Below are 15396 nucleotides of genomic sequence, written 5' to 3'. Positions count from 1 at the left end.
AACCCCTCAATTTCCCCGCCACTTCAGGATAATGTAGGTGCATCTATTATCTCCGCTCACACCAGCGCAGCTGTCTCCGACCCGCTTTTAGAATAATGTAGTCGCATTTACAACCATAGCCTCCCCCCCCCCAACCTCTCACGCTATCACTGCGGAGTTGGGAAATAAAACATACCTTTTCTGCTTTAAGCTTCTCAATCATGCAGAAGGATTTTATTATTGCGCCAAATCATGCAGACACTCTTAGGTTTCCATATTCTCTCCATCGGCTACTTTAACTTTCTCCTCTATTCTCCGGAGACACAAACACAGACGAGGTGCAGGGAGGGAAGAGAATGAAACAAAAAGCACTCGGTAGCAGATAACAGTGTTGTTGCAGCGTAACCCCCGGCTTTTATTTATCATATCTCCAAATGGCGGTGTAGCTGTTGTGCTGTGGTCAGGATACAGTGACCTTAGTTGATCAACTACCCCCCTCAGCAGCCTGATAAGAGGGCTAATATAACAGCGAGCGAGGGGGGAAGGTTGTACTGTAATTATTTCTGCGCTGTCAGAGGAGGGAACAGACCGCAGCCCCCCCCCCTGCCGATTCAAATCTGAGGGGAAACTAAAAAGAGGAGGAGGAGGAAGAAGGGCCGCAACAACAACAACAACGCTAACGCCAGTGAGACAAATATCAGCCAGCTGCCGCGACACGCCTGAAATTGGACCAGTTTGTCATGCACAAGGCTGACACACACACACACACACACACACACACACAGACACAGTCTCACACACACACACACAGATCTTAATTCAAACTTTACTGGTTACACAAGAACACAAAATACTCACAGACTGAATGTGAAAAATGCTCGGAACATGCACCGTATCATGCCTACTTGTACACTGAATGACATACAAACATACCATGAATAAATTACTTTTAAATTAAAATCACCAAATGGTGTCAATCCCACTTGGGCGCACCAGAAACTACAGAGGTGAGAGAAACTTCATGTTGAGCATGTGATGCAGAACGGAACGTAGCTCAATTAGTTCCATGAAGTAAAAAAAAAAGAAACTTGCAGTTTACTTGAATATGGTCAAGAAGGACACAAACCCCAGTCTCCGGGTTAAAAAGTCCAGTTTTTGTTTGGCCCACCCCAACCTTAACCTGACTCCGCCAGATGGATTGCTTCGCATTTGCTCGGCATATCCATCTCGGAACTTTCCGTTGGAGAACTTTTGGGAAGGGGCGGAAATACTGGTTAGCTGATTGGATGAACCATCTGTCTATCACCTATGTTGGTGATAGACGGGCCAAATCAACCAGTCAGATCCACGAAGCGTATGAAAATACAACCACAAGCCCGCCCCTGCTGCTGTAGGCAAAGCATAGCTCGTTAGCTCAGCATGCAAGCAACATGTCGGTAAAGGAGATTTGCCGTTTGTGTAACGAGAATTTAGGAATAAAAGGCCCCATTTCAGGTTCCCGGACCATATTCCAAAAGAAGGATCCAAGAGAAAAAAAAGTATTAGCGAGTGGCTAACAGAATTAGGGCTACCGCTGTCTGAAAATACTGGTTAGCTGATTGGATAAACCATCTGTCTATCTGTCATCACCACCTAACCCACCTCAAAACCAAAGCTGATTGGCCCGGTCGTTTGGCTAACGGCTCCAAATTTTCTCTATCTCAAGATGCCAGACTGATCTGCGAGTGGAAAACTGGAGCTCGCGAGATCAGGACGGTCTCACGAGGCTACCCCAACCTACCTCCTTATGTGAAATTTGGCGCTCTTATACTTTGTATCATTACTTTCTGCTTTGCTCCCATCATACTACGGCCGCTAAAGGGCGCCACCACTATAAATGTAAAAATAAGCATATAGGCCGAAGCATTATGGTTTCCGGTTAGTTACAGCGAAAATTGACAAAGATTAGTAGAGTAGACGTAAACTGTATATTGTTCAACTGAAGTGTGTGTCTGTGGAAACACTCCAGTCATTTACGATGGCATCACCAGAATGTGTTGAATGGTGGAACATGACAAAAACAGACTTATAAGGGCAAGTCCTTAAAGCAACACCAAAGATTCTTTTGTACCTTAAAATAATGTTTCCAAAATCGTTTCAGCGGTTCATCAACTCGTGACAGGGTGAACGGCACTTGTGCATTCGCTTTGCGGCCCTCTGTCGGCTCTAACCGCACTATGCAAGTTTGCCAGATCGGGGAGCGGATCTGTAGTTTGAATGAGAACGGTAATGGACAATTCCGCTTTCAACCTGTAGGGGGACCGAAGAGGAAAAGTGCTTTGGTGTTGCTTTAAGGGAGGGAGCTTTAACTTTGAAAACTGTTTGGGGGCCGCTATAGAGCCAATTTTCCACTCCCAAGCCCGAGAACCATGTAGATGTCCTTAGACCAGGATTCTAATAAAATTCCAGGTGTGAAAATGTAAATGTCATGCAGATTGGACAATGTACAGTACATTCAAGCTACATCAACTTCTCGTTTCACGACATAACATTAAATTCGCCATGCTGCCACAGCCACGCCCTTCGACAAAAAAAATCACAATCTTAAAAATGAAGCATACTCAAGGTCTTCAGGCTTTTCTGAACACTTTTTGACATGGATCTGTTTAACCCACTAGGTAGAGGACATCAAAGGGTAACGACTTTAACTTCCTGTTGTCAGTAGAAGGCTCTATGACAATAACTCAATATTGGTATGCTAATGTACTCAGGCCAGGACCCTAAACAAGCCTGAGAAGTTTAGGGGCAAAATTGGACAATGAACAGTGCAGTTAAAAACCACTTCCTCCCCACAGAGTTGAAGGAGCCTATCACTGCAGATTTGAACCGTGCCGAAGCAATAACTAATGCTTCACAATAAGTCTGTTGTGCATGCCCTGTATAAACGATCACAAGCTGCAGTTGTTCAGGTATTATCAACTGCCCCGGCACTTGAGCTCTCCACCGATGGATGAACCTGTAGGGCTACTGAGAACTACTTAACAGTGACGGCCCACTACATCACTCCCAAGCGGGAAATGAAAATTCCGCTCCTGTAAACTCGCCCCGTTTAAGAAGAGCATACAAGCACACATCTGGCAGAGAAACTAAAGGAGGAAGTGTCAGAGAGGAAATTGAAGAAGCCAGGGACAAGTATTGCAGTCATAACTGACAAAAAAAAAACACAGCCAATGCTCTCCGTGAAGCTGGACTGTGTGCACATTATTAATTTAGCACCACAGAAACACACCCTCAGTCATGACATCCCCACTCGCTGGAACTCCAGTTACGACATGATGGAGCATTAATTGGAACGTGGAGAAAGCGCTCAAGAACGAAGGCATTGGGGAAGGCAGTGTCAAATTACGCCGTAGCGTAGTATGAAAGCCAGAAAATCCGCATGGGTCAAACAACACAGGACTTTCACCCAGGAGACCGGGGATCGTGTCTCGCGTGTCACGTTTCCTAAACCCAACCGTCGCTTTCGTCTTTTCCTAAACCCAACCATCCGAAAAGTGATTATGCGTCTTGATAACCCGCCAAAATGGCATACAAATTGGCATGTCATACATACACCACTTATTGAGATCAGTCTGCAACCCGTCCGCTGGATACAGCGTAGACATACACGCGGATAGCTCAAAATGCGTACAGATAACACGCCACCTGGCTTTAGGTAAGTGGCGTGTATGTTTACGCGAAGTCATGATGTCACGTTGGAAAACTCTCAAAACAACAATGAAACTGTACCGTCGGTTTCAATGAGTGTACCTCTAAAAACCAGGATCCTGAAATCCAAGGAACCGAGGATGGAGACAAGGACGCCATTTCCCTGGATTGCAACCCACCTGTGTGTTGGAAGACTCCCGAGTCAAAGTATTCTTATCCCGGCTCCCGACTAGTACCAGCTTACGTCCCCAGCGAGAGGGGGTAAAACGTAAAAATAGTCGAGGCTGACTTTGCTTGAAATGAAATTGAATTAATTTAAGTGAATTAGAAACATGCTGCACTTGTCTTAATGGACCATTTTTATTTTATACTTGAGAGTAGGGCTGGGCGATATGGAGAAAATCAGATATCACGATATTCTTGACCAAATACCTCGATATCGATATTGCGGCCATATTCCAGGGTTGACAATTGGTGCTTTTAACAAAATATCTTCACACTTAGATTTTAGATAAATAGTCATCAGTAATGTGGACATAATGTCTAAGTGGGGAAAAGGCAAATAATAGAAAAGCTAGAACAGTCTGGTAAGTTCAGAAAAGTACATCACTTTACTGTAATGCAGCCTTTAAAACCAGGAAAAGACAACACTTATGTCATATTACAATATCCAAAATCTAAGACAATATCAAGTCTCGATATATTGATAATATCACGATATCGATATATTGCCCAGCCCTACTTGAGAGTATAAAGTTCAGAATTCTTTCAACGTTTACATTGTTTTCTAATGACAAAATCGTTCTTTTTGCTGTTCTGAAACCACACCGAGGTGATTTATGAACGACTGTGGCAGTTTTTAAAGCCATCTGGAAGACTTGAATTCATCCCAAGTTTAACCTTGAAGACATCAAACAAGAAACCCAAAGCTGCTTTGTAGCTGCTGCAGCACATAATTGTTAAGAAACCCTAAAAAAAAAAAAGAAAGTGTCAATTGTGGCTTTTATTGTGAAGCCGGGAGGATGTATGGGCCGGTGTCGCCCGGTGATAGATGACACGATACCCAGCTTTCCTGATTTCGCAAATTTCTATGAAATGTGTCCTGAGTTCACGAAGGCAAGGAGATAAGCGGCTGGAAGAGGCTCGCCGGCCAATAGGATTCATCCATTTCTGCCTCTTATCTGCTGATAGAGGAGGACTCTCTCTCTCCTCTACTTTCTCCTCCTTCCCTCCTCTTTTTTTCCCCAACTCCTTTTCTTTGCTTCTTCATCATCATCCTTTACCTCTTGTCTCATTTTCAATTCGTTCTCTCTTCTTTCATCTTCCTCCTTTTTGTCTCCTCTCTTCATCTCCTCTCCATTGTCACAGATCTGTTTTTTTCTGCTCCTCTTTGTTTTCTTTAACTCACTCCTCCTCGCCTCGCCTTCTTTTCCTCCACTTCTTATTACCTTCTTCTTCTCCGTAACTCTTTTTCTCTCTCCTCCTTCTTCTATTCTTTCCTTCTTAACAAAGAAGAACATAACAAAGCTAGTTGTTTTGGTGTGTAAACATAACCGTAGTCGCCGCATGACGCTCCCCTTTTGACGGCTAAACCTAACTGCAATGGGGCAGTGGTCGTTGGTTCAATCCCCCAGACCGGCAGGATAAAATCTGGGGGGGAAAGTGTAAGAGCAGCGCTTGTCGCCCCCCCCTCATTACCACCACTGAGGTGCCCTTGAGCAAGGCCTTTAACCCCAACTGCTCCAGTGGAGCTGCTCAGTGGCCAGCTATCAGACCGTGGTTGTACTGGGCAGCTTCCAGGTATGACTTCCGACTTGCATAAATACCTTTATAATAAATAAAAAATGGCCGCTGTACTTCGCTGCTATATGACCGGACCGGCTAAATTTCCTCACGTGACCAAAGAAAGAATAAAATGTAATAAGTGCTCAGATATTGTAGGTATTGTAGAAGCCGCAGCGATGGTAGAGAACTGAAGTGTTGGCAGAGCTCACCGCTGATTCACTCTTCGTGTTTTACTGAAAAACAGCTTCCAAGTGTGTGTCTCTGAACACCTCCGAGGCGCTCCGCAGCTTCCGGTAAAACTGCCAGCGCTGCCGTTCTTCCGGCTGAGACACTTGATCTTCTTTAAGACACTTCAACCCTTTTTTTTTTTCCTGTCTTTTTTTTTTTTTTTAAACACCCCTTAAAACAACATTGATTGTTTCCCAGAATGACTTTCTGTCGCCGTGGTAATGATTATGCAGATGTGGCACAACCTTTCCGTTTGACGGGCAGTTCCCACGGGGGAGGCGGTGACACGCCGGCTGCTGCCATGCCGACAGGCGACCAACATGCCCCCTCCACTCCTCCCCACCCCATCCTTCTCCTTGTGCTTAGTCTGATCTTTTCCTGCAGGGTGGAGGAGGAGGTGATGGAGGAGCGGGTCTGTTCAAATCAACACCGGAGCTCTTATCTTAAAATGAAAGATTCTATCCTATGATAACTCACCTGAAATGCTGTAACAGTAACAAAATGACTAAACCTTAAACCTAAAAAACTTATTTGGAATTTACCTTGGTGAAAGGTGCATGCATAAACAAACAACAAAAAATATTAAACATTAGTAGGAAATGAACAATAAATACAGAAAAACAAATATACAAAATAACTGTTGCATAAGAATAAAGAGACTGAAGGGATTGAATTTAGCCTGGCTCCTCCCTACAGGCCAAAAGTTTGGACACACCTTCTCACTCAATGTGTTCCTTTTTATTTTCATTTTATTTACTATTCTCAGTGAAGGCATCAAAACTAAGAATGAACACATATGGAATTATATACTTAACAAAAAAGTGTGAAATAACTGAAAACAATATCTTATATTTTAGATTCTTCAAAGTAGCCACCCTTTGCTTTTTTATTAATAAGGAGAAAAATTCCACTAATTAACCCTGACAAAGCACACCTGTGAAGTGAAAACCATTTCAGGTGACTACCTCATGAAGCTCATTGAGAGAACACCAAGGGTTTGCAGAGTTATCAAAAAAAGCAAAGGGTGACTACTTTGAAGAATCTAAAATATAAGACACGTTTTCAGTTATTTCACACTTTTTAGTTAAGTACATAATTCCATATTCATAGTTTTGATGCCTTCAGTGAGAATCTACAATGTAAATAGTCATGAAAATAAAGAAACACATTGAATGAGAAGGTGTGTCCAAACTTTTGGCCTGTACTGTAGTTCCACTCAGTTTTTATTTTCCTTCAGTACTCCGTCTGGGTTTGCTGTATATTCTTGGGTTTTCTCCGGCCAAATATTTACCGATCCAATCAGGGAACAGAGGGAGTGGCTGAGAACGATGACGTTGAGGCCGTGCGCTAGTTTGAGTTGTAGTTCCGTTATGGCGGTGGAGAAAGATGTGAGCGAAGCCATCCGGTCCGTTGTGGCAACGCTGCCGAATATCCAGAAGTTAAAGCCCGAGCAAGAACAACCTTTGCTGAGTTGTGTTGGTGGCCATGATGTTGTGGCCCTCCTCCCCACGGGGGTTCGGGAAAAGTTTGATTTTCCAGCTCGCTCCGTTAGTGGTGAAGGATTTGGCTAACGCTAGCGATGCTAAGCCAACATCACGACCAAACGTCAGCAATTGGTTATGGCGGCTCCAGAGTGGCTCGGGGCAGATCCAATAGTTTTTAACTTCAACAGAGTACGCGCCTTCAAGGAAGTTAACACTTGTCAGTGGAGAGAGGCCAGACTCAGGTAGGACCAGGCTATGGTTGAATGCAGAATTTGCAAAAAATATAAAGTATGTTCAATGTTAAGGCCAGGATGAACTTTAATGAGCTTTGGTTCACATCAAGTTTATTTATCTGTAGCCTAATTATTAAGATTATTTTCATTTTCATAACTTAAGAATAGAAGATTTGAAAGGTTGCCTTTAAAATCCCCAACTAAGGAAACATGTGTGCATTATATAGATTATAGGCTATGATGTTATGTTTGTTCAGTTACTAAAGTCACACATTCATACAGAAAAAGTAACATTTATTTTTCATAATTTACTGTAGAATATTGTTACAATGTTTACACAACTAATATAGTTACAACATCAGCATTTTACTAAACAGAACAAAAAAGTTATTAAAACTATACATATGACGTACAAAACATTAAATATATAACAATTTGACAGGAAAAAAGCCAAATAATTCTTACTGCAAAGCATGTTAACACTTATGTTGCATATTTATTTTTACAGGCCTATCATCTTTTATTTAAAAAAAAAAAAAATCCCTTTTTCTTGCCATATAAAGTATGCCAGACTATTCCAGTCTGATAAGAATTAGGATAACTAACAACAAATTACTTTCTTAATAAAAATAATGAGGTTATCTAAAATGATTTTCCTTTTTCACTTAAAAGACTAGATTTTGAATTCATAAAAATAGGACAACTTTTTCTTTCCTCTCTGTACATTTCTGGGATATCTTCACCTTTAGCGACTCATTGTTAGTCTCCTATCAAGTCACATTTAAGAACACTTGCATACAATTTGAATCTTTTTATCCTACGTCCCATATGAAACAGAAATTAGCCTCCTTCTCTGGAACGTTTGGAGAACTACAAACGTGTACAGTGTGTGACACCTGATCCCTGTAAAAAGAAAAACTATTTGAGTATTTTGACATGAAGTAGATATCTTTGTACTGTGACCCAGTAAAACCTCCTCATGTCTCCTGGCTTCTGGCTGCTCTTCCCTCCTCCAATGACAGGCCTGCACTGATTTATTCTCTCGGATGATTGGCCGTCTGCCGTCTCATTGACAGCGAACCTTCTTCATCATATCTCCACTTTTCCTCTCCTTCTTCCTTTTTCTCCAAATCCTTTTTTCTTTCATATTAAGTTTTTTTTTTTTTTTTTTTTTCCCCTCCGCCGTCTGCTCTGCCACTGGATTCTATCTGACAGGAAATATTCCAGGCGATGTGGCGTGGTTGTAGATCTCGGGCCGTGGCAGACGGTATTGATCGGGCTGATTTGCATACATAAATCTATTGGCTATCTGACACTTGCCAATATTCTGGGCAGCAGGGAGTGGCGGTGCTGAGTCGGCCAGGTCACATTATCATTGGTGATGGAGCTTTGATGAAGTGTGACAGCGCTGCACAGCTGCTGACTGACTGGCTGAAAGACTGCACTGTAAAAAAATCATGGACCAAGTTTAACGGCAGCATGTGGCCTTTTAAGGATGTACTATAAACACCTTAATAATAAAAGTATGCTTTAACTAAAGAGTGTGGTACTGAAATCACATTTTAATATTCACATAATGATCATCATTTTATCATAAATTGTAAATTTTATTTCTTAACCAAAGTAACATGTACAGGGTTTTTAGCCATGCTAGCAGCAGTGTGGCTCCATGGATGGCAAAATCAGTTGGTTGTTCCACTTTGGTTTACATTTAAATTCAAATTTAATTTAGAGGATGAACCTCTAAAAATGTGCGTTACCCTAACCAAACTGAATTCCAGTTTATAAGTCCTCGCAAGGGTGTAACTTTGGTTTGAGAAGGGGTGGCACAAAACAGGGGTCTGGGGGTCCAACAACAAATAATCAGTCCTTTCAGAAAAATGCAGAGTTTTTTTGTGATTGTTGCGGGCAAAAATCCTTGATCGTGCGGCACATTTTCTTAAAAAATGCGATGGAATATGCGGGATATTTATGCAATTTTATGCGATGAAATTGCGGGAACTTGCAAAAACTGCAGTTTGATGAAAAAGAGAAAAAAAAAGTGATTTGATGACATAATTACGTCACTTCATAACATTCCCATGGCAACAGGGGAAAATGGCTGCTCTTGTGTGAAGTAAACACAACATTTTTCTTTCTGCTAAGATATATGTGACTTTTTTGCAACAAAAATGCGGGGATTATGAAATAATTTTCTGGAGGGACTGAATAATGAAGTTGATCATAATGATAAATTCAAGGTGTGTGTTGGGGTGGGGGGGGGCAGGGCACAAATGGGATTGAAATTACGCCCTAGAACCCTCGTACCAGTGACATTCGCACGTTGTGAAAGAGTAACAGTTGTAAACATGCAGCCTTCAGTTCACGCTGTGAATTGAAACAAAAGTAGTTGGTTTGCCTTGGAAAAAGATCATGGTTTTGGTTAAAATAAGTATGCCTAATGTTACATATGTGCCATGTAAGTTGAGTATGTACATAAGTCAACGTTGACTTTTCACACGGGACACAAACAGCAGTCTCCTGGATGAAAGTCCCGTGTTTCTTTGACCCATCCATCCACCCCGACCCCCACCACTTTACCACAGAATGTACTGGTATTAACAACTTGTGTTGACAGTGTTCTAAAAATTGAAACTATGATAACTTTTCCTACATTTTGAAGTGTTGCGCTGTGCAGAGATGAAGCATGTAGAAACCCCTAAATGGCATCGCAAGCAAAGTTATAACCTGGGTGGCCGACTACACCGACTGAGTGGCAGATTTATTTACAGTGTATCTTTGACAACCCAGGACCCTGTCTGTTTGGATACATGGTTAAACTTTGAAGCAGGGGGTCTTCAACATTTTTCAGGCCAAGGACCCCTAACCTGAAAGAGGGACAGAATAGGGACCCCACACTACATATTGTATAAAATTGAGTTGCATAATATACTGGGCCTACAATAACATGTAGGGTGGTCTAAAGCCTAAACATATCTTTTCATGGTGCGCTACGATACTAAGCTAATAAAAATCATAATAATTTACATATTCATATATCATCATGTTTCAATGTCAAACATACATGTGGAAGGCACAGTGAATCTATAATCTTACCTGTATCTGTGGATGGCTCCCATAATGGCTACTTACCTATAGGCCAGTGTATCATCAGTGTTATTGAGGCTCTGGTTTTTTATGAATAGGCTGATTTATCTTTGCTATTACTATGTTGGATTCCTGTTAATGTATGTTTTCCTGCATATTTCAATTTTTAGGGAAAGAAATTACTATAATTTGGTGGCCCCCCATGCAGTGACTCTTAGGACCCCTTAGGGATCGCAGACCCACTGTTGAAGATCTCTGGAATAAAGAACACATATAGAAAAGAACAAACAAATATATAGCTGACTCGTTTTGATTGTCTGTCTGGCCATAGCCAGACAAGAGGAAAAATCGGTTTTTATTCAGACTTTTAAGTGGCCTCTTTTGAATCAGAGATCAATAAAAGTGAGAATACTTTTTTTTATATTTAAGAGGCAGAATCTGATGTGTTCCCGTACCTGGCGGTCAGCCTAGCTAACAAACTCCAACCTGACTTTAGGACAAATTGGGTTGTTTTCACAAGCAAAAACACAAATCTGCTCAGTTTGAGCTCTGCTGTGGACCTGCAAAGAAAAACATGTATATATATTTTGTGGCTCTTAAAATGTTACATTTAAAGGGTTCATTCTCTGCAGAGCAGGAATGTAGTCAGGAAATTTCATTAAGAAGTTTCGCCTAATCGTAGCAAAACAGACACCAGAGCTTCCTAATTTTTTTGCATTGTGACCTCTTTAAACAAAATAATGTCTACCTCTTCCCCATTTGTCGCTTGTAGGTGTCAGTAGGATGTTTTCCATGTTTTATTTGAATAAAGTTCAAAGATGTCTGCAAAAGGTAATACCTCTTGTAGTGTCTGACCCCCAGGTTGGTAACCACTAACCAAAACAGACGGATCAATACTGCTTGTGATAAATGTGACCTTATTAACAGTACGCACAAATATATTTTAAATCAAGGTTTATGTTTTGTGAGTGTGTATTGCAGCATGCATGCACTTATGTGCTTCTGCAGCTATGTGTGTGTGTCTATATGTGTGTGCATGCATGCGTGTGTGTCTATGTGTGTGCATGCATGCGTGTGTGTGTGTGTGTGTGTGTGTGTAGAATTGCAGCCTACAGTTTCTTTGTTTCTGTCGGAGGAAAAGGTCAAAGCAGCAGAGAGAATTAATTGAAGAGTGAGAGAGCACAGCTGGCTCTGTCAGACCAACTGTGTGTGTGTGTGTGTGTGTATATATACAGGGTTCCTATTCAGTCACATAACCATGTAAAACGTAGAGTCCATAAAGAACTTGCATCTGTTTTCCTTATATACGTGGGCTTGCTTCAGTTATATCTGTGTGTGTATTTTTGTTTACTGGATGTGTCTGTGTGTGAGGGTAATAACTATATATAATATTTATTTAGAAATAATCTATTCATTATATTTTTATTTGATAGTCACATATGATGCCAGATGTGCTTCACACATCATGCGTAAATGTTTGGTAGTTTAAATTTATAATAGTGGTGGATGGCTCAAACCAACACAGGACACAAAGGAGACCGCGGTTTGTGTCCCCTTTAAAAGGTGTTTGGTGTTTTAAGCCCCCGACGTCGTTGGATTTGGATTAGGCAATGGTTAGGGTTAGGTGCCTTGAAGTCAACGTTGGAGGCTTAAAACACCATTGAGCCCTTTTAAATGAAAGTAAATGGCAGGTTTTTATTTAATTTTATGGTTGTTATTTTAAATACCAAGATTTTGCACAAAAAAACATCTGATCAACCTTTAAAATATGATGCATCTGTAGACTGAAAAAACTTTTGTAAAACCATAATTAGTTATTATAATCAAATAACATTTTATAACATTACAATATATAACATTTATATTATATAACTTATATAACTCTACTGTTACTCTAAGTACATGCTAATAACCGTAACTTTGCTGATATTTTTTTACTTTTACTTAGGTAAAATTTTGAATGCAGGATTTTAACACTATTACCACTTTCACTGAAGTAAAAGATCCCAGTACTTCGTTCACCACTGGTATGTGTGTGCGCTCCTTTTGCTTTTTACAGGACTTTGTGTTTATACTTGTGTGTATACTCTGTATGTGTGTGTTTATGTGTATGTGCTCTTGATTGGATGTGTATGTGTACGTGTGTGTGTGTGTGTGTGTGTGTGTGTGTGTGTGTGTGTGTGTGTGTGTGTGTGCGCGCGCTCGTGCGCTCCCTCATTACCAGGCAGTGTTCCCGGTGTTGTGTCGTCGTGGGAACGCACTGTGACAACCTGCTGCTTTGGTATGCAGGAGAACCGAACTGATGGCGGAGCAGAGTTAATAGCTCTTCTGTGGCGAAGCTCTGATCCTTCAACACATCACCAACTCCCCCTCCACGCCGTGATACAAACACCGAGTGGCACGATTTAATGAAGTTCTGTTCTTTAAAGCAAGTGGCGGTTTGCAGGGGGGGAGGGATGGAGGGATGGAGGGGAGGTATGAGAACCTCTCTGCTCCTTCAGCTCATCTGTTTCTTTGAATAGTTTCCACGAGCCGATCGATGCGCCGGTTTTCTCCTGGCCTTTCAGCGCTGTCAGCCGTCATTGAGGGATGCAAATTCACGTCAGAAACTTGTCTGACACTTTTCCTGTCGGGGGGCCCGGCGCTAGAAAACGCCGCAGCTCAGCAATAAACGGGGTGAAGGCCTCGTTTCTCAGAAGGCCGACATAGAGAAAGAGAGACCTTTTCCATCAAAGTTTTCTCTCTCCGTCCTGACAAGATGAGGATGTGAAAGGACACTCTGTAAAGTTCATCTCTCTCCAGATGGAGAGCCAGCACAGTCAGAAAATAAGGAATAAGTTCTCTGATAGTTGAAGCCAGAAATAATTGTGATGCTACCAAACTAGAACCAGAATAATATGAAAGTTAACAGATGACAAAACTGAACTTTTAGATTTTCCTTCAAATATTTGGAAGTTCAGAGCACGTGAGAACGTGTAAAGATTTGTCTCGTTAGGACACACACATACACACTCAGGCCATGGTCATACTTATTACACATTTATGTCTATAAACCCAAAGGATCATTGTGATGTCACTTTCGGGCAGGATCCAATATGTTGATGCCTCACTTCCGGGTCAAATCAATGCATTTTTCTCAGTTTGACTTGGCGTGTAAAGAAAATAAACGGCCAAAACGGATATCAAGCAAAGAAAATGCCACAGCTCACCTAAATAAGTAGAGACACTTCCTGTTTGGCTCCTGAAAACATCAACATTGCTCTGGAAACTTTATTTATTTTAAATGTATTTGTTGTTCTCACTCGGTAGTTTTGTCACTAATGAACTTCCATAGCCTGACTGCTGTTGTATATGAGATACAGGAACTACAGCTACTGTTACATAGTCGTTTGCCTATCCATTATCCATCCGGCCTGCCTTTTCTTTTAAACGTGTAGCTCTCTAATTAAGCCCTGCTCCTGTCATGTACATTTTCTGTTGCTAATGTTTTGTTCCTAAAGCAAACTCAACAATTCCTCCTTATGTTTCACGTTAAAAGTCTCCAGCGGTTCAGGGGGACATAAACACTTACTGTTACATCACTGTTTTTCTCCTCGTTACTTGACTGATGTTGTTGACTTCACTGTGCAGACACATGCATGTGGATGTTTGAGTTTGTTGTATCTGCTGAAGGGGGAAAGTTTCTCTGTGCTCATCTTAAATCTCAGATTAACACCTGGACGGACCTGCAGGATTTATGACATCAAAACTAGTTTGAAGCCAGTTACAGCCCAATATGCAACTTACAGTATACTACAAATGTGTTGTGGAAACAGTGCACAGACACTGAAAGTCCTGTATCCAGCAGTAATCATTTTTTTGAAAGATTCTGGATTGTTTCAATTGCAGGAGAGGGCGGGCATGCGATGAAAAAAAAGAAAATGAGGTAATTGAGCACACTTTTTCCACAAAGCAGAATATTTTTAAATGCCTAACAGGAGGGGATCCTAAAACATCTACATGATTATTATTATAGTATTGTGGTTTGTTAAGATTATTAAAGGGCAACAACATCAAATTAATTTAGAATAAAGGAGTCAGAGGGAGAACAATGTTTTTGTTGACTGTTTTTGTAGAAGTTGAAAATTCTGGAGTTACGTGCTATAACCATGATGTGCAGACATTGTAGAAAGTGAGAATTGTAAAAACGTTGGCATTGGATGTTAGAAAGCATTACTGAACGTAATCCAGAGTTTTGCAGAATAGTCCAATATGGACGTTCTTGTCTGCCGATAGGGTTGGTTATGGTGCAGATTGCAAAGTGCAGTGTTTTAATCCAAAATGTTTCGGCAGCTTTGATTTCGTTTTTCATTCGGTGCTGCTGACCGCACTCCGTTAGACATTTCTGCAGGGTAAAGAGAGAGAGAGAGTCAAAGACAAAATAAAAGAGAAAGACCTTTTCTAGAAAGTTTGGTCAGTCACATCCTGACAGAATGAGAGTGTGAAACTGCTCTCGGTAAAGTTCACCTGCTGCAGGATAAAACGGAGAAACAACAAATTAGGAAAAAAGTACAAAAGAGCAAAGGAGAAAAAAAAAAGAGTAAAGAAGACCTCATAGCTGAGGAAGGAAACATACTGTAGTAATCACATCGGATACTCGCTGATACTTTTGTGACATTTAAGTGCTTCCAGACTCCGCTCAAGCTTTACATTTCAATAGTACTGTACTTTCTAATTTGTTGTGAGAGAACAATTCGGAGGTGGAGGTATTTTTGGGCTAAAGTTCTTTTTTCACAGGACCATTATTTCCTGAAGACCAATAAAACAACCACAGAAGTCACTTGTGTCCCTGATCCCAGTGTAATCCGTGAGTAAAAGTTCAACCACAAATCACCATCCGTGTTTGCCAAATTCACATTCATTCCCTTTTTTGA

The sequence above is a fragment of the Perca flavescens genome, chromosome 5, assembly GCF_004354835.1.
Source record: "Perca flavescens isolate YP-PL-M2 chromosome 5, PFLA_1.0, whole genome shotgun sequence".
Classification (NCBI taxonomy): Eukaryota; Metazoa; Chordata; class Actinopteri; order Perciformes; family Percidae; genus Perca; species Perca flavescens.
This window is presented reverse-complemented; position numbering follows the sequence as displayed.